The following is a 19,125-nucleotide window of genomic DNA, read 5'->3' on the forward strand; positions in this document are numbered from 1 at the left end:
TTATTAAGTCTCTGGCAGCCCAAAACATTACTGTGAATCAAAAGCAAATATTCCAAATATGGAACTGTGATGTATTTCTAGACACAGGACCAGATCTGGTCCTCAGTAACGGAAGAACAACCAAACTAGCTCAGCTACATGGTCTCGGGGCTAGAATTGCTGCTGTGGTCCCCCAACAGAAGCAGCTGTGTACACGGATTTATTTTTTGAGGATCTTTACAATGCTCTGTAATCAGAATTCAGGATCTAGAGAGAGGCTCCTTAAGGCTTCATCTGTATTAGTACATTAAACTTGCTTGGGAACATTCTCTGGCACTGAGACCAACTGGCAGGAGGTGGCCTCTCTCTGTACTACTACACTCTGATGTCTTTCTCAACACGTTGAATTTCCCACCACAAATGTCAGCAGAATTTGGTTTCATCTTTGATTACTTACTTTTTTTGCCTTTGGTGACTTTCAGACTATAGTATTTTTATCTCATGCTAAAATTCATTACAGTCCAAGATGCATATCTTTTATATTTTAAAATGACTAAATATTTGATTACAGATCAAGCATGAAGCTGGAAGCTTGCAGTTTAGTCAGCTCATTGCTAACCTAGATAATGGAGAAAGGAACCTGTTTGCTCTGCCATGATCAGCTGTCATCCAAACAGCGGATGGGCTGTAAGGGCCAAAGAACAGACAATTCCTAGGGACACCGAAGACATGAAGGCTGAACACCAAGCGTGCGAGTGCTGACGCAGTGGGACAAAGGTATGCATGTGCTTATGAAACTGCTCCCAAAAAGAAGTGTGGAGGCAAGAGGAACAGCTAACCTGTGAATAGGCAGTCCCACTTTAGTACCTGTATACAGATACAAAAAATGTCCTTTAGAACTTGGTTTACTGTCTATCTGAGACCAAGGGTGCTTCTCAGTTAAGGGTTCCGTTGTCTTAAAATAATCACCAGGATGGTGATACAGAAGTAAAAAAAGCTCCGTATCACATAATCAGTTCACTGAATCATCTAGGCAGTGACTTTTATTCTAGACTAAATCAAAAGAATGCCTAATTCACCTGTTTCTCTACTCTGAATAGGTAGACATATCACCTGGAAGAAATCGTAAGTTAACCTTCCCCTCCCATCCCAAATGAGTTTTCTTAGCTTAATTGAGTTCATGTATTTGTATGTCCTTCCTGTTTTTAACAACTAGTCAAAATGAAGTCACTTCTGGCCTAAAATTAATGATAAGTCATAGGTAATGAAAAATTTGTACTTCAGACACTCCCACAATGAATGAAACAGCCTCACTGAGAAGGGTATTGAAGTAATAAACTTGTAATAAATGTCAGCAAGATGTGAGCCCTTTATTGGAAAAAACTCATGTACTGCTTTTAACAACTGAACCTGTCAGTTAAATAAATGAAAATGTGCATTGAGGGGAAGTAAGCTATAAATCCTTTATTTCTGAAATGAAATTTTATCAAACATGAAGAAATAGGTTGATGACAAAATTAATTCTCTGGTAATGCCAAATAGGGATGCATCTGGATAACTGTTCTGAGTTCAGATTAAAAAGGATTTTCCCAAATATTTTCTTGCACCAGGAGTGCTTTGTGTCCAAAAGCGCCTATGCGTCCTTTTGATCATCCTCACCCTCAAATTGTGAACAACTTCGGGATATTATTTTTATCCTCACTAACTGGCATCGAGCAGAGACCTGAGGGCCAATTTGAGTATGCAAGCTGCTGCATTCAGAGGAGTCATGAGAAGAAAGGCTCTTTACCACCTCTAGCATGGGCTGGTTCAGTGAGTACAGCCATCAGGGTGTTCAGCACCGACTTCTCACTGGACCTGAAACGGGCCACTGAGATTTGAGATTCTTTTTGGGTCTGTAGCTGTAGAGAGAAACTCAAATTCAGTGTAAAGGTTTAAACTCAGTTCTATCTACATTTTCCAGCTTTATTGATCTTACTCATATTTTTTAAATTTGAAGCAGACTGATTCACCTAAGTAAGAAACAAAACATGGAGCAGCAGTATTAATGCTAATGCCCTTACTTTACTTCCATTACCAGTGAAATATATTTTATTCTTTAATCAAGAGAACAGAAGCAGAGGTAAACTGATTCTAAAAAGGCAGGACCAGCAAGAAGCAGCCTGAAGTTTACCCTTTAGAAGTAAGGAATGCGAGACACAGGTAGTTACTAAGATGTGCAAGAAAAAAGGAAAATTCTCAAGGTATTAAATCACAAAGACCAGCTGGCATTTGTTTAAGATTCCTGAAGAAACTAGACTGCGAAGTAGCTGAACTACTGCCAAATATATGTAATTTATCATTACACACAGCTAGTATATCAGACAAGTGGACTAAGTGTCATACCCTGCTTTAAAAAAGTACTAAGATTTGTGTTCAACACATAAAGGCAATACAGGGCATAAAGTATTTAAATGCAAGGGTATTTCAACCTTCTTGTATAGGGCAGGAAAATTTATCTCAAAGGTTATCCCGTTTCTTTTCAAATGGTAAACCCAGGCTGTGTAGTTGTAAAGGAAGTCTTTGTTAGAGAAAGTGCAGGATTAACTGATGCATTAGCTGTGATTTGCTTTAATATTATAAATGATACTTCATGGGTTTGACAAATGGCTACATTTGGTTTACTGGTGGGTCTGTTTTTTAAAAGGTAATATAGCAAAAGCAATAAAATTGAGTAAGTAGAACAGTATATGCTGCTATTACCTAAAAATAATAAATGAATTACACTGAACTGCAGTATACATGCAATAACTGTCAGTCTGTTATCTATCAGCCCATTTTATTTCTATTAGGTGGTAGGAAAGAGTTCTAAATTTTGTATAATTATTGATGTAAAATTCAGATGAATATGAATTGATTTCTTCTGCTTTATTTTCCTGTCTGCATAAGATCATGCACAAGTCAAAGGATCAGTTCTAGAAAATAAATATACATAAAAGTTATCTCCAAGTTCATCCTCCCTCCAAAAAGGGTCACCTTCTGGCATGACAGATTGGTTAGAAGGTCATGGTGGATATTCAAGTAGAGCTAGGGACAGTTTGGGGACAACTATATGTATATACATCTATCTATCTATCTTAAAAAATGCAACACAATATTTCAAAGTACTTGGCCCAAAAAAGCACTGTCTTTAAAGCGCTATTCAGTTCCAGTCTGTCAAAGCTTAGCAAACATGAACTTATGCTAGTCACACAGTCAGCCTACTGATAAATAGTCTGACTGTGCTACTACTTTCTTATCTGGAAAGCAAAGGGATGTTCTATAATCCTATTTTCTCTGGGAGGGAAAAGGAAAAGAACTAGTAGGAGCAAAAAAAAAAAGCACAGGGAAATATGAGGATCAACAGAGATGTGGAATGGCTTCCCTATAAGGAGAAACTTAAGTGACTTGGACTCTTCTGGCTGTAAAGGCTAAGAGAGAGAGAAGAAGCCTGTAAAATCACAGATGTCATACAAAAGGAAATGTTTATTCACCATTTCTCAAAATACATGAATGGAAGACCACCCACTGAGAATATTAAGCAGCAAGTATGAAGTTAATGATGTGGTGAACTTGAAGTACTTTTATACAAAATGTATAATTAATCTTGGAACTCAACGGCTCAAGCTGCTGTTGAAGCCAAAAGTCTAAATAGATTAAAATATATGTTAGAGAAATTCATAGAAGATCTATAAATAGATCTTAAATGCAATGGTCTGAATGCAGCCTCCATGATGGAAGCTCTACGCTGCTAATTACTGGAAGCAGTGAGGGCTGAGAGAAGAATTACTTTATATTTGCTCTATTTCTTACACTCTTTTTCCAAGCATCCACTCCAGACCACTGTACACGAGTCCTTGATTCAGTCAGGTATGTCCATTCTTATGTTATGAGTCCCTTAGCATCATATATTAGGTATTATGGGCTTTTTTTCTCAAAAAATCAAATCATCTTCCTCATGATTATTGGAATGCATCCCACCCATGGTAAGTTATAAAATAGTTACTTTAGTATGATGAGCGTTTTCAAAAATTGAGCCAAAGACAACACAAAAGAAAACAGAAGAGAAATTTTAGTATTTACAAATAAACTAAACACTATTATGGTGAAATTTAGTTCTGAACAAGGGAAAATGAAGTTTAAAAAAATTATGCCTAACTAGTTAACAGTACAAAATAAGATGTCAAACTGTGTGGATTGTTATTTTTGTCTATGATGATAATTCACTTTCTCCTACTTAGAACACACATCCTAATATTAATAATAAAAATGAACAGAGAAAGAATACTTCGCGCTTATACATGCAACATCCATTTCTGCATCTTAACATATTTTACAGAAAGCAATTAATCCTTACAACACCCAAGTGAGGTTAGAGATAAGAAAACTGCAATGCAGAGAAATTAAGCAACTTGCTCATCATCAGACAAGCGCATAACTTTGGATTCCAAGTCTTGCACTCAAGCCACTAGACCAAGTTCTCTACTTGCTTTATAGTAAGTCTGTATTTGGTATCAGTTATTACTTTAAATAGTATATATCACATACACTGAATAGATTTTTTTTTATGTATGTAGAGTTGTTATTTCTGAGAGGTCTTATATCAGTATTTCTTGAGAAGAGAAACACAGGCCATCAAATGATTTATTTAAATGTTATTTTGGAACATACTGAAAATGCTTTTATTACTTCATTATTTTGTAACAGTAACAAGAAATATAAAGTGTTAAGAGGTGTCTCATCCTTAGAGCAGCTAGTCTATGCAGTTTGTTTTCAGTGTCAAAAAGATGTTATTACACTGACTATAAAACCCTACAAGTCAAGACTCTGTTTTTCTTTTTGCTGCAGTGTTGCCCAGTCTGGTCATCTGCAGCCAGGGAGAGGGGAAAGGAGTGCGCTGACATCAACCACCTGTATCAAAATACAAAATTTCCTGGACCTTTTATCCACTATCCACTGAGGAAAAAAAGTTAATAGCTAGGAAATCCTTACATGGCTATTAAACAAGATGGGTAGTTTTTTGTTTTGCTTTTCTTTTCTAATGAGTGCGATTTTCTTACAAATGTAAAAAAAATTCAGCCAGTGCTGAAAACACGTTGACACTTTCAGTACAAGAGGTAGGTTGTCTAAGATTTGTGGGTGATAATTTGAAAAAAAAGTCCTAACTTTCGTTTATCTGCGTATGACCATTACTCTGCTACGAAGGACTCTTCAGATGGGGTGGCAGGAGCTTCCTTCATATTTTGCCTGACGCAATCACCTTTCTTTACTGAAGAATGGCGAAATTCATGGACAGCTCCTTCAGGGCAAATGCTCCTGCAATGATTAATCATTTTTTTTTAAATGGAGAAATACAACATTTGGAAATGTAACTGGAATTAACTGTAGGGTCTCCCTCTGAATTTGGTAACAGGGGACGGGATGGGAGGGCAAGAGCCGGTCCGCAACGGTACCATTTTGGAAGAATGGGAGTACGAGCGGTTCCCCCACGTTTTGGGAAGTCAGCGACGGTATTAACAAAGTGATAATAATAATAATAGAGGGATCGTGTCGGGTGCCGTGGCCTTTTCCCTCTGCGCTTTGCTCATGACTAACGGGCTTCGCACGGGCACGAGGCCGCGGGACGTCGCCAGGCCAAGCCCTGGCCAGGCACCGCAGCGGCCCCGAAGCGCTTCTTCCTTCCCGTCGACTCATAAATAATAATTCTGAAAACACGCTCTAGCCAGATTCCCAGCCTGCTAGTTACTACTGATAACAAACAGCGCTTTCTTTCCCCTGCCTGGCGGCTCACAAATTAGCCGCGAATCATTTTTCCCCCGGTGAGTTTACTCGCGCCCTTACGCCGCTGGCTGCCTCCCCCGCGCACCCCTCACGGCGCTGCGGCGGCACCGCGCTGCCCTAAAACGGCATTTATGGGGCTTGAATTTACACCGGCCTCCCCCCGCCAGGCTCTGACCCGAAGGACGGGTGCGCTAACGGCCTCGGGGTGGCTGGTGCCGGCGGGCACGGGGCGGCGGCGACCCTCGCCTCAGCGCCGCCTTCCCGCCACTGCGCCTTCCCGCCCCTCGCTTCACCTCAGCGCTCCCTTCCCGCCCCTCGCTTCACCTCAGCGCCCCCTTCCCGCCCCTCGCCGCGGCACGCGCTGCTTTTTGCCTCCTGCCCCTCCTTAACGCATCTTTTTTATTTGTTTCCCTCCTTTTTAAGGCAGCGCAGGCGCCTCCCCGCCCCGCCTCGCCCCCCCCCCCCCCGGCCGCCCGGAACAGCCGGTGCCCGCAGCCCCCGCCAGGCGCCGCGCTGAGGGACCCCTGCTCCGGCCGCGTCCCCCCGGGGCGCGGCGCCGCCGAGCCCAAGTATCGCGGGAGCCGGGCGCTGCCCGCGCCGCCGCAGCCATTGGGCGGCGCGCCGGAGGGGAGGCGGCGGCGGCGGCTGACGTGCGCCCACCGGCCCGAGCCGAGCCGCGCGGCAGCGCAGCGGAGAGGCGCGGAGAGCAGCGCAGCCTCGGCCGCGCCTTGGGGGCCGCCGCTTCGCCTCGCCCCGCCGGCCATGAGGAGGAGGAGGGCGGCGGCGCCGCGCTCTGCCCCGGGCGGGCGGCGGCGCTGCTGAGCGGCGTGCGGAGCTCGGGTCCCGGCGCAGGTGAGCGCGGGGGGGGGGGGGGAGGCGGCGCGGGGCGCTCAACTTCCGCGGTCGCAGCCGCTCCGCGCCCCGCCGCCGCCGAGCTGCCTAGCGGGGGAGGGCGGCGGCGGCGGCGGCGAGCGCGGCTCCCTGCGCCCGCGCGGGCGGCGGCTCCGCAGCGGGGCGCGGGGCGAGGCGAGGCGAGCCCAGCCCGGGCGGGCTGCGGGCGATGTGCTGCGCGTTTAGAGTCTCTTTTCCCTTTCCCCCACCTTCTCCTCCCGCTTCCAGAGGCGGCTTTGCGTGGCTGAGACCCTTTTAAGCAGGCGCGAGCCTGATCTCGAGCGCCGGGTCTGGATAACTTTGTACGATACCTTGGTAATTCAGCCCAAACCTTGCTATTCGGGCTTCTTTCTAAGGGGCTGTGATTGCCTCTGCTTTTGGAAACGGCAGGTTGAGAGCATGTCCCTGGAAACTAGAGATCGAGCGTATTTACAGAAGAGATGCGAGAAAAAATTCGATCTGTAGATTTTGGATGCGGGTTTCAAAGCCCTCTTGAAGTCCGTGGTTCTGTCTCTCTCTCTCGCTCTCTTTTTTTTTTTTTCTCCCCATTTTTCTCCACATCCTGCCACCATTCACAGCAGGGCAGAGTGCATGGAACTGGCTGTGAAAAGCACCGTTCTGGTTTTGCTAGCGTTTTGTATTAGTTTTGCATAAATGTAAATAATTCAGATCTCTTTTACACTTTTTTTTTTTGGCACAGCTTTTTGGAAGCTAAGCGTTTTCTTCATAAGATCGTAGGATCATAGTTATCTGTAGCTAAGTTAGGATGCTAACTGTTTTCTTGAGGCTCAGTTAAAACCTTCTTCTGAGTTAACAGAAAATAAACTGTTTTAATTCTTTTTATAAAATGTTTTTATCAGTCTGAAATGGTAAAAAAAAAAAATTGCTAGAACTGTCATTATTTCTCCTTTGTTGGGAAACGAGAATTGGCTCGATGTTTGTTTGGGTGCTTCTGGATGACTGGAAATAGTAAGAGAAATGATTAATGAGAGAATAAGACATGCTCTGAATTATGCAGAGAAGAGCAAGAGACAGGATTATTTTAACTGGTTGATGGCCACCACAGGAAAAGAGATGACGTGTTATTAGTCTGTTTTTAATTTTTTCCTTCTGCTGTGCCCTCAGTTAATAGCAGATCTGATTACCGGTGATCTTCGCGTTCTGCGTACATGAGTAAACCCATTCAGAGGTACTAAGGCTAATGAGAACATGTGAAAAACTACAGAGCGGATTTTCTGCTTTAACTTGCAAACCAGTGCTCTCTCTTTTGATTATTTTTTTTTTAGCAAGGCACATTGCTACAAACGTGTTAGGATTTTGTCGTTGTTGTTGTTCATGAAAAGTAGTCTCGGATGGCATTAAACTGAGCAGTGCGTAACAGGGCATAAATTTGGGTCCTTCGAGATTAGTTTCACGAGAGCTAGAAGCGATTTCCTCACTGAAACAATATTCCGAGAAACACAGCGTGCTGGATCTTGCCGTCTCTGCGTTCGTATGTGAGCGATCGGTGCGTGCGAGTCCCGGGAGATGGGTCTGGGCTGTCGTGAGATTTCCACGCTGCTGGAAGAGGGTGGAAAGGCAGACGTGGCACCCTCGCGTTTCGGTGTCCGCTGTTCTCGTCTCTTGACTGTGGATGAGCTGTGAGAAAATAGGAGCATGAAGAGCTTTGCCTTGCAGACGCGAGCGAAGACTGAAGGGAAGGACGTGGGCTGAGGTTCTGGCCTTCGTGTATGTTAACCCCCACCTCTGTGAATCCTTCCGAACGTTTAGGAAGGAGAGGCATATCTCCTCCCACCCTCCCTATCCCCCAAAACCCTATTACCAGGGGAAAATAATTTATTGCAGTCCTTATCGACCACAGCAGAAGTTTATGACTATTTCACATTCGGGAATTCTCATGCAGAATCAGGTTGCGTTATGTTCTCTGTAATATTAAGTGCAGTTGTTTTGGGTTGAGGCAAAATAAAGCAGAGATTTACCTAAACCCGCTGGCACATGACAGAAAAATTAAGGTCAAAGGGAAAAAAAGCAGGAACACTTGGAAATAAGAAGCTTGGAAACCTGTATAAGCCATCCTGCATGACATCAGCAGATGAATTCAGGAGAACAGGCTTCCTGAAAATATTAGGCAATTGAGTTCCATCTGCTTGTGCATCACTCTATGAACACAGGGAAAATATAGAATGTGGGTTGTTGTTTTTTTTTTTCTTTAATCCAGTATGATGAAACCTGTGCACTTGTAACAAAGCTGTCTTCCTCAAAAGCTTTGAGATTAATAAGGAAAAAGGAATAGACAGTGGATTTTCTACTAAATTTGTGATGACTCAGTTTTAAAGTTACAGTAAGTATTTTGCCAAGCATATTTAGGTGGTCAGAAATTTTCAAGACTGTTTTGTGGGTTCTAGTTTCCTGTATTATAAATTAGTTTTTTTGGCTTTGGTTTGTAGGAAAAAGAATCAACAGGTCATTCTCTTAAAGTGAAATACTATATATATATTTTTCTCTTTTCCATGTGTTGATGCAGCTGAAAACATCCAGTAGTAGCTGTGTCCCCCATGCTTATGGGAACAGGAGTGTCTTACTGTCACTTGCTTGTCTCATCTTCAGGTTCAAGCCAGCGACCGCTGACGAGAGCGCTCCTCTGCCTCTTCAGTGCTAGAACTGGGCAGTGCTGAGTGTAGGCTTGCGTAGTGGCCTTGACCTATAGGCAGATGTGTGTGTGCATCCCAGTGGGTCACTGCCCTTTTTGATAATGCAAAGTAAGAAGTCATGTAGCTTCCTATAAACCAGACTTGCTCGGACGACTCTCTCACAGAAGGCAGTAGTTTTTTTGCGTGTGATAGTATGGTTTCAGCAGTTTAAAGTTTTGGATTTGTAGTATATTTTTTTCACTCATAGATGCATCCTCTTTCATTTTATTAGTGGAATTAGTATAATGTGAATATTTAGTTGTTTTTCAGAGTGTGTATAATGAAGTAACTTTTGACCTCTCCATTAATGGTTGTCTTAATTAAACTTTCAGATAGGTATTTATAAATGAAAGGGTGGGTGAGGCGTGGGGTGAGGCGTTCCTGTGATGGCTACATGAAGAACAGTCAGCACCTCAAGAGGCTGTTTCTGGCCGTGAGATAATTGAATTCTCAAGTCATTTTTGCCTAAACAGGACTGTTTTGTGTCTCCAGAGTGGTGTACAGACCTTGTTACTGGATGGCAATCCATGCAGGTGACAGGAGAGGAACTGCTGCATCTTCTTCACCCTCCCGCGTGCCGGTTGTGCGTGGCAGCCCGCAGCGCGGTGCGGGGGCTGGCCCCGCCGCGTGGCATCAGGCCCGCGGTGCCACGTCTCCGTGGAGCGTACGGCATCTGCGCCGGCGAGGGCTGGAAGCTCGCTGGGGTCAAAGGATGGTGCAGGACTCTCTGGTACGAGGTTGCAGCCGTTTGGTCCGTGTTCTTCCTTGGGTACTTGGCCGTAGCTTTTCCCCAGGTCGTTACCTTGCTGCCTGACTCTTGCTCCAGCCTTTTATTCTTGTCCGAAGGGCTAGAAAACGTGGGAAAAGGAGCGCGAGGAGGACTTTGCATTTCTTCTCTGAGCTTCCTGTGCATTGGAACAGCAGGGATTGTCTTCTGATGTTTGATTATCGAGTTTATGCCCGTATCTTTTAGGATCATTATTTTAGCTTTTAGTGCTTTGTGCTAACGCTTTTGTAGAAATGGCCTGTTTTAGTGCAAGCTTATTATCTGAAGACATGAACTTTAAAGAAGGAAGTAAACCCAGATAAATTCTTTACAAATCTGACATCATTTGCAAGCTAAGTGGCTTATAGTGAGGTGCTCTGAACACAGAAAGCTTTTCTGTCTGGGTATTGGGGATCTAAGAGATATATTGCTATGCGGCTTTGATTCCAGGAGAAACTGGTGCTAGTCGTATCACTTTACTGTAGTCTGAACAAAGCAATGCAAATAGAGGGTAGACTTTTATTATGAAGAGGTTTGGTTAGAAGAATTAATAAGTCTTTTCCACTTTAATTTCTGAATCATGGAAATGCATTTTAACATGAAGAATAGGTCTATTTTTAAATGTCAAGCAGTCTATTTCAGGAAAGAGGAGGGGGAATAATTCTTAAGACACAAAACACTGTGGATACCTCTAGTTAGAGATAGCTTTTTTCTTTTTCCTCCCTAAATGTGAAAGAGCTTCCTGTATTGATTTCCAAGAGATTGGCAGTTCCACCACTGTCAGTTGTTGAGATAACTGTACATAAATTAGTTAACTGCCTGTGGTATAAAGTGATGATTCATGCTTCTCAGGGTGTATAGTATATATTAAGGCTTGGTTAAATGTAACTTAAATCATAGCTTTTTGTAGGCAAAATATATTTTGTATGCATATATCTTAATTTTAAAATATCTTTTAGGAAGATAATTTTTAAAGCAAGCTTGCCTTTTTTTTTTTTTTTTAACTGGTAATTGCTTTGGTAACAAATCTGATAAATTTAATTTGTGATATAATGTAGCACATTTTACACCAAAACTTGAGCAGCAGACTTTAGATCATATTACATGGTATCATGGTTCTAGTATGTGTGGATGCAGTTTTGTTCTTATATTTGTCACGTCATATTGGCTATTTGTCCTTCGGTGCAGCAATGTCTAGATTTGCCTCTGATTCTGCTGTAGAAATTGCCAAAAACGGTAATAGCGAATCTTTGTGTGACCATTGCTTAAATGTTGTTGTTGCCTGTTGCGACTCCGGCATCCTCAGCGAGCCCTGGGAAAGCTGCAAGAGACAGACTCACTCATTCTTTGATTTCTCAAAGCAGTTCCAGACAGGGAAGATAAATTGGACTTTGCTCTGTCTTCCTTAGGTGTGAAGAGACTTTTGTGATAGCTGTTTCTTCTGCTTCGGCATTTCCTGCAGCAGACTTATTTCCGATTACTCTTCAGTTGATGTACCCACCTTTTGCAGAAGTCGGATTTAGATCTGACGGAACAGATGTTTATTATAGATGAGTTTTGGAAGGATGAAATACTGGTTCATTGGAGGGCTCTATGGACCCTTTTAATACTGGATGCTTTTTTTTTTTTAATTGACTTAAGTATTCCACTGCCATCACAAGCTCAGTTTTCATTAATATCTACATCTCTTGAGTGTCAGATCTTGCATTATAATCAGGATTTGTCACAGCAGTAATATAATGTGTTTGAATTAAACAGTCTGTTCATAAAATGATCCAATGTGTCCCATATACAGCACTCTTGTGGTCAATATCATACCAATATCTGTGGCCATCCTAAGGTTTCTATTTCTCAGCCTTTAGCCTAAATTCTTGCAAATATGTATGAGATGAATATTTGAAATGTGAATTGAGATAGTTGCTTGTATAGAGATGTCAAACGGGATGTATTTCAGTGCTGACTGAGGTGGTAAGTTGCATGTGCTAAACGAATGGCCTACATGACAAATAACAGATTCACTAGAAAATGCAGCGTGCCTCAGTGAAATGATGAAAAGACAGGAAATTACCGCTGGAGTCGTAACAGTAATGTAACTCATTACATCCTCTCTCTATCCACGCGCCCATCTTTCTAATGCACCTGTGGTCTGAAGGTTGCACCTGATAGGTACCGAAAAAGGTCAGCCAAAACAGTCTTCTGCTTTTTTTTTCCCCTCTCCAAGTAGCATGTTTTTTTCTTCTCTACAGTGTTAATTTAGAGGAATGTAAAGGAAAGGAGTAGGAGGAGTTCAGCTTGTAGTTTGATGCTCTGCAGAGGTATTGGGGGGGGGTGGAAGCCTCTGCTGAAGTGTGTAGCTTTATACAGTGCTGTTTAATCATATCTATACTATAAAACATCCATGCAAATAACAGGTTATCAGAAATGTGCATTTTTGAGTCTGCTTTTCAGCCGTGAAACACTTGCAGCTATAACGTGTGCCATTTAATTGCAGTAAGAGCTCTGCCATGGTTTGAAAACACGGCTATAGGCGCTGTCGGCTGTGCAAGCAAGCTCGCCGTAGTGGCGTTACGGGTACCAACGGGACGTATCCGTTCCTCCACTGCTGTTAACGTTGTGCCAGCTAAAGCTTTCCTAATGAACAGCAAAACTTGTCTGAGTATGTGCTGACCAAGAGATACAAGCGAGCCTCCTTTTCCTTCTTTTGAGAGACAGGCTTCAGCGCACCGGTGGGGTTTCTGGGTGTCTTGTTGTTCCGCTAGGTATTGCTGGCAGCGTGGCAGATCCCTTCCCTGAACCCCTGGTACGGCGGAGCTGATGGACGCCTGCAAGAGTTTGCTCGTGATGATTCTGAAGGAGCCAAGAAGAACCTAGCAGCAGCAGCAGCAAATAAATGCTCTCCTCTTCCCCCAAAGCAAGCCCAAAGGCTGCATGTGTTTTGTAAAGGCAGGATAACGTAACGAGTTTCCCAGGCTTCCCCGATGCCCTAGCAAAGCGGTGGGGGAGCTTCCCGGCTGCCGTGCCAGGGAGCGGGGCTGGCACGGCTCAGCACGGCGCGGAGCGGTGTCCGCTGGGCTGCGAGGCAGCTGCTGCTGGCACGGAGGTGCAGCTGTGGAGGCATCTGGCCGAGGAGGGAGAGGGGAGTCCCTCCTCCTCCTCCTCCTCCTCCTGCGCTCCTCGTTAATCTCACTAAATATAGATGTACGTGTTCTTGTAATGCGTGGTAATGTAGGCTGTGTTTTTACCAGGCTCTAGCTCCTTCAGGCTTTTAATGCTAATACTAAAATCAGTGTTGACTTTAAAACAGCGCTGAACATAATTCTTCGGTTTCATTCCACAATGAATTGGTGGTTTTGTTTCGAAATGGTACTTCCATTATAATAATAATTTGCAGTTCCTATATCCTTTCTTACCTAAGTATCTAAAAGTCCTTTTAGTAGTCACTAGTGAGCTCCAGTTTTCCTAGGAGTTTTCCTAGGATGGCTGGCACAAGCCAGTTGCAGTCTCACTGGTTCAGAAGATTCGACTGAGCTCAGAATAGTTTTGCTATTAATTTGGAAGATGTAATTTCTGTTCCAGGACTCTTAACTGTGCTTCTCCTATTAAATCACTAAAAGCGCTGAGCGATAAACCGGGGAGTTCTTCTAATATTCTTTGAACGGAGCTTTTGTAAACAGTGGTTTATTTCTGTCTTGCCCTAGGATTAGGTGCTTAATTCATGTCCGGTCTTAATAGTGGCAATGCAGATTAAGGGACCATTGAAGGGCGCGTTGATACGGATTTACAGAAACTGGCTCTTTGAATATATGTGGAGATAAAATGCAGTTAAGTTGCTTCTGAATATAGATTTTGCGTGCAGTGCTTGAAGTGCTGCTGTCTTGCATTTCCTCTTACGCCCCTATGTTGCTGCAGTTAAAGTCCGGTAAGTCCACAACAGAGCCTGAAATTGCTGGAAGTCACATTATTAAAGCGTGAAAACACAAAGTAGTTGGAGGAAACCGTTGGACTGTGAAATAGGTGGATGCTCCATAAAGGAGCCTAGATAAGGTAATCAACAGGCATGTTACAGAAAGCCATGTTCGGTGCTTCAAAAAGGTGTTACTTTGGCTATTACTTCCTCTGGTAGCTTATAGTTAACACCTTAGACAAAATTGTAATATGCCACCTGCTTGCAGTTCTAATACTTCCACAAGATATGAAAAAAAAGTCACAAGACATGACAATTCTGCTCATCATTTGACAGACCACTCTTTCGCTGAGAAAAATAAAGGTGAAAGCTGCGTCTCTCAGGTGCCCTTGTTGAAGACCACTCTCAAAATCTTGGCCTCAGTCTGTGCTTCCTTTGTTTCTAAAAAAAAAAAAAAAATTGGGTTAATCTTTTTTTTTTAATCTCGCAGAGATATTATGAAACTAAATTAAAAGCTTTTGAGGCAACTGGATAGCGTAGCGATGAATGCCATAGCTTTGAGCTCATAAGGAAATTAAATGTTTCTCATTCTCTGCGTGGTTTGGCTGGCATGAAATAAAGAGGACGTGGGGCCATGTGGGGAGTTACGAGAGAGAAATATTGAATAATCGTGTCATTTTACCAAATCTGATCTGCCCTGTGGGTGGGTGTTGTGTGGTTTTTAAGAGAGCGCATGAGAAAGGCAAGTCAGGGTACATACATAAAACCTCTTTTTCTTTGGCCACAGCATTTTATTGTGGTGGTTTTGGGAAAGGCTGGCAACGTAGATGATTTGTAAATTTACATGCTCTTTTCTGTTGCAAACCCCTGTTTTCAGTTGTTCATAACACTGTCAAACTGCAGTTTTGGGGGGGTGGGGGGACAGAAATTTCCATTGCTTCATTGCTGCTGGATATTGTTTATAAGTTAACTTTCTTCTTAGAAATGGTAGCTCAAAAAAATCCCAGCGTGTTTCCCTTGCCCTTTCTCCTGAAGACTTTGTTTCCCTGGGTGTTCATCAGCAAAGAAAACGCATGCTGTTCTTCGGGAAGCGTCGTCGCTTCTGATGGCTTGCAAGCGAGAAGAGAATCAGCTTTTTGGGGGAGGAGGCTGGGTTTGGGGCTGCTGAGGGGGAGTGGATGGAGGAGAGGGAGCTGAGGGCACTGGGCATTTAAAACAGCGGAATAAGGAAACATTAAAAACTGAGAATAGGCACTGGGAAATGAGAGGAGAAAAAGGAGACGCTTGACAGGGAATTGCCATTCTTTAAATGGTGGTGCTCACGGGGGTGAGAGAACTGGGGATAAAGACGACTGGGAGATGGAATTAGGAGAAAAATGGGAAAGAAGGAGCAGGCGGACTGTGGAGCCCCAGCAGGAAGACTGGAAACTGTTGTGTGTTGGTGCAAGGACTAAGAGTGGTGAGGGTGGCTGAATGCAGAAATCTTAAGGAAAAAGGAAGGTGACTTAAGGTCGTAATACCCATACATTCTGGGAATTACCTTACTTTCCCCAATTCTGTTCTTTTTTGAGGATTTTTTTGAGTGCTTGGACTTTCAATGTTCAATGTTTGTTTTATGTACACTTGTTTTTTCCTTGTTTGATATGGATCAGCATTCAAAATGCTGTTTCTGACCCGAGTGGCTTCCGTCCCACGTGCAGAGTAAGTTTGTCAGTTGTGTCTGTACTTGGAAAGAAGGTGGAGAAAATGAGTTTCAGATCCAGAATTCTTCAGTTAAATTCATACTTCTGTTAACAGGAGTAGCAGCCAAAGGCACGTTATGGCTGGTTGTGGAGTTCCACTTTTGTGTCTTTGGATCTAGCCGCTGTCGTGTTTAGTTCTTGACTTAAAACTTTGCATCAAATATTTTTTAAGACATATTGGTTAAACTGTCTCTTAAAGAACTGTAATATAAAGCATTTTGGGGGACCAAAAGGCAGTCAGAATCCACAAATGTATTGACAGAAACATGGAGTTTTCTGCAGAAATGTCCTGAGATCAGTGTGCGATGTTCAGGAATTTGATGGTGGGTGGGTGGTAGTGTGGTGGTTTGTTTCTGTGTTTTTGTTTTGTTTTAAATCATGTCATATTGGAGATCAAGAAAGAGAACTTTGCTCCTATGTGCAAAGCTAGGGCTAGGCAAACACTTTCATTCCAGTACTTGCAGAAAAATGCTATCTTGATTAGTCAAAATGATTGTCAATTTTTTGTGCAAATAGGAACTTCAGGTAAAGGGAAGAATGAGAGAAGGGAGGAACTTCCATCTTGAAACAGAAATAGAAATAAAGAAAAATGTGGAATTCCCAATTGTAAACTTTCATTTTATTAAAAGTCATTTTGTTTGAAGCAATATATATATTTTTGTTTTTTTGAAATTCAACTTGGCTACTCTATTGAAAAAAGATGCATTAGCCTATCTTGGTGATTTATGTGTGTGCATTTGGAATTCAACCTGCATGGATTTTGGGTTTCTTTTTTTTTTTTTTTTTTTTTTTTTGTTCATATAGACCTGGTTCCTTAATTGAAATGTAAGCTAATTTGGGGATTGTGAGTGGTGAGATTAGTTAGAGGCCAGCAGCTCTCAGGTGTGCGTGGGAGCAGTTTAAACTCGGTAGCGCCTGAACTGTTAGCGATCATATCTGATTGTGATTTCAGCCCGGCTTAATATTTGCCGAACTGAAAGGCCCTGTGGATCGGAAACTCTCTTGTGAGCTGTTCGGTCCTGCCTGCAGTGAGAATGGGGACTTGCCGGAAGATCACGCAGAAAACACGCAGTCCCACTTCAACCATTTGATTTTAATTCTTCGTCCCCACGTAAGCAAGACCCTATATTCCCAGGCAGGTACCTCCGGGAGGCAAGTCGGATCATCTGAGTTAGATACCTGAGAGATTAAACACTGCAACTAACTGTGTCTCTTAAAAACTCCCTCCCACCCCCAAAATAGATGGTTCTTATATAATAAATTTGGAGCTTTTGTTTCAATAAAAAATTTAATCCTTAGCTGCTTCATATTTATCTACAGTAAATCTCAGTTTTCCCACAGATGTTTCTGTGTGCAGTTGGAACATAATTGGCTGGGGCTATACAGAATGCTAAAATAAAATATCTGCCAGTGTTTTTTCCACGGGCAATGAAATACATTATTTAATTTCTTCCTTAGAAGTGGTATTTACAGGGTGTGCAGAACAGAAGTCTTGGTTCTCTGCTACTAGTAATCCTCGCTTTCCTGGCAAAGCAACGTGGGACCATGTTAATGGTTAGAACTTGAGGTCACTGGCACTGCAGCGGGCTGCACTGCCTGCCTCCCACGGTAAAATGCAGTGTCTGCATAGGAAGGGGCTGTCTTGACTTTTTTTTTTTTTTTTTAAGAAAGGGGAGAAATATTTAATCTAAATGTTAATTACTGTTTTAAAAAAAAAGTTTGCCTCTGCTGTTAATTTTAAAATAGTCTGTTGCATCAACTTTATTCAGACAGCTAGCTAAAACATAGCAACATTCTGCAGTGGTTCTCGTACAGAGCATATGCTTAAAAGCGGCACAGCATTGGGTATAGAAGATTTTTCCAATCGCCCATCTATGACTGCTACACTTCTGAGGTTTGTTCGCTTATATTAAAACAAGAATTGATGAGGAAAAAAATTCTCCTCTATTATTAAGTGCTTGGGGAGGAAGCGCCTTTGTCTCAGCTGGTGCCGAACAAATAACTATTCTGCTCAACGCTACAAAAGCCAATTACAGCCACCATGGTGATAGAGACTGTGTGGGGAGAGTTAACACTTCAGCTGTTTTCTCCTCTTTTTCTAATAAAGATCTGTGTTAATTTGTTTTTTCTTTGTAATTTGCTTCCTATAATTAAACTGTTCCTCTTGCCTAGCATGAAAATGAATTGTGCTAACCTGAGACTAGTATTCCTGAGCCTTTCAGATTTTAAATCAACTGGCTGTAAATCACTTTTTTTGATAGCAAGAAGATGATCTATTGTTTGAGTTTATATGCTAAGACACATGGAAAACTTTATTGAATATAACATAGTGAAATAGCACTTCAAGAATAATTTGGAAAACTGTATTTAGGCAACTTCATCTCTTCCATCTTGTTAGTTCAACTTGGCTGTAATTAGAATGTAATATAAATTTATTATAAAACATTTTGGAGCGATTTAAAGTGAACATGGCCTTGTATGGAAACTCCCTCAACAGTGTTTTTCATCTAGTATGCTGTTGTTTTAAACACGGAGATAAACTTGATCAATTGTCCATGATTCTTCATGTTTACATTTGTGTTATGCGTGCTAATGACTGAATTTATATTTGTGAAGGTTTGCTCCTTGTGAAGATCGCTTTGAAACTGCCAGAAATCTGTTTAAGTAGAAAGTAATATGGCAATACAAAATAGTACGGCATGAATCCAAATATGTACAAAGAAAGCCAGGCCGTGAGCGAGTTAGCCGGGAAAGATTAGGTTTTACCAGTCTTGATACTGCTGGCTTGAGAAGCTGAGACCTTTTCAGAGCTAGGATAGAAAAGCAGTACGTAGAAAACTACGTTTAATTAACATCGGTAGGGTAAAATGCGGACAAAACATATGAGAGCTTTCTTTAATTAAAAGAAACTTTTTTGTGTCTTAAACAGAGTCATGTTGTAAGGACTTTTTTCTTTTTGTTTTGTTTTTTAGGCACTCGGGAAGTTATCCTGCAGTTCAGTGTTAAGACTGAGCTTTGGAAAAGAGATGGGAAGTAGAATGCCCTACCTTGACGTGGAATGCACTTTATAATGGTGAGTCTAGGGAGTTTAAATACAGCCATGTAACTTATGAATCCAAGTTGAGAGGATGAGGGTATATGAAGGCCCTCACACTTGGCTTTTGTTGACCAAATGTACTATTGCAGGCAAGAACTTAAATACGTAGATGGATGACTGCAGCGCTTCTTTGCAGGCATGCTTGGTGGTGGCAAGATAGCATTCAAAAATTCAACATGACATTTTTCTGTAAGATAAAATCAGTTTGCTTTTAGTGTTCAGAGAACGTATTTAAAATAGCATTGCAAATGTATTTT

General features: G+C 42.3%; 1 protein-coding gene across 1 annotated transcript in view; it reads left to right on the plus strand.

Moving 5' to 3' along the window:
* The first annotated feature begins 6,481 nt into the window (after positions 1-6,481).
* The window catches only part of GALNT13 (polypeptide N-acetylgalactosaminyltransferase 13), a 159,378-nt gene continuing 146,734 nt past the window's right edge, over positions 6,482-19,125 (plus strand). The window contains exons 1-2 of the mRNA XM_067299455.1: positions 6,482-6,630; positions 18,744-18,844. The gene's annotated coding sequence lies outside the window, so the exon portion shown is untranslated. The remainder of the gene's footprint in view (positions 6,631-18,743; positions 18,845-19,125) is intronic.

The sequence above is a fragment of the Apteryx mantelli genome, chromosome 6 (assembly GCF_036417845.1).
Source record: "Apteryx mantelli isolate bAptMan1 chromosome 6, bAptMan1.hap1, whole genome shotgun sequence".
Lineage (NCBI taxonomy): Eukaryota > Metazoa > Chordata > Aves > Apterygiformes > Apterygidae > Apteryx > Apteryx mantelli.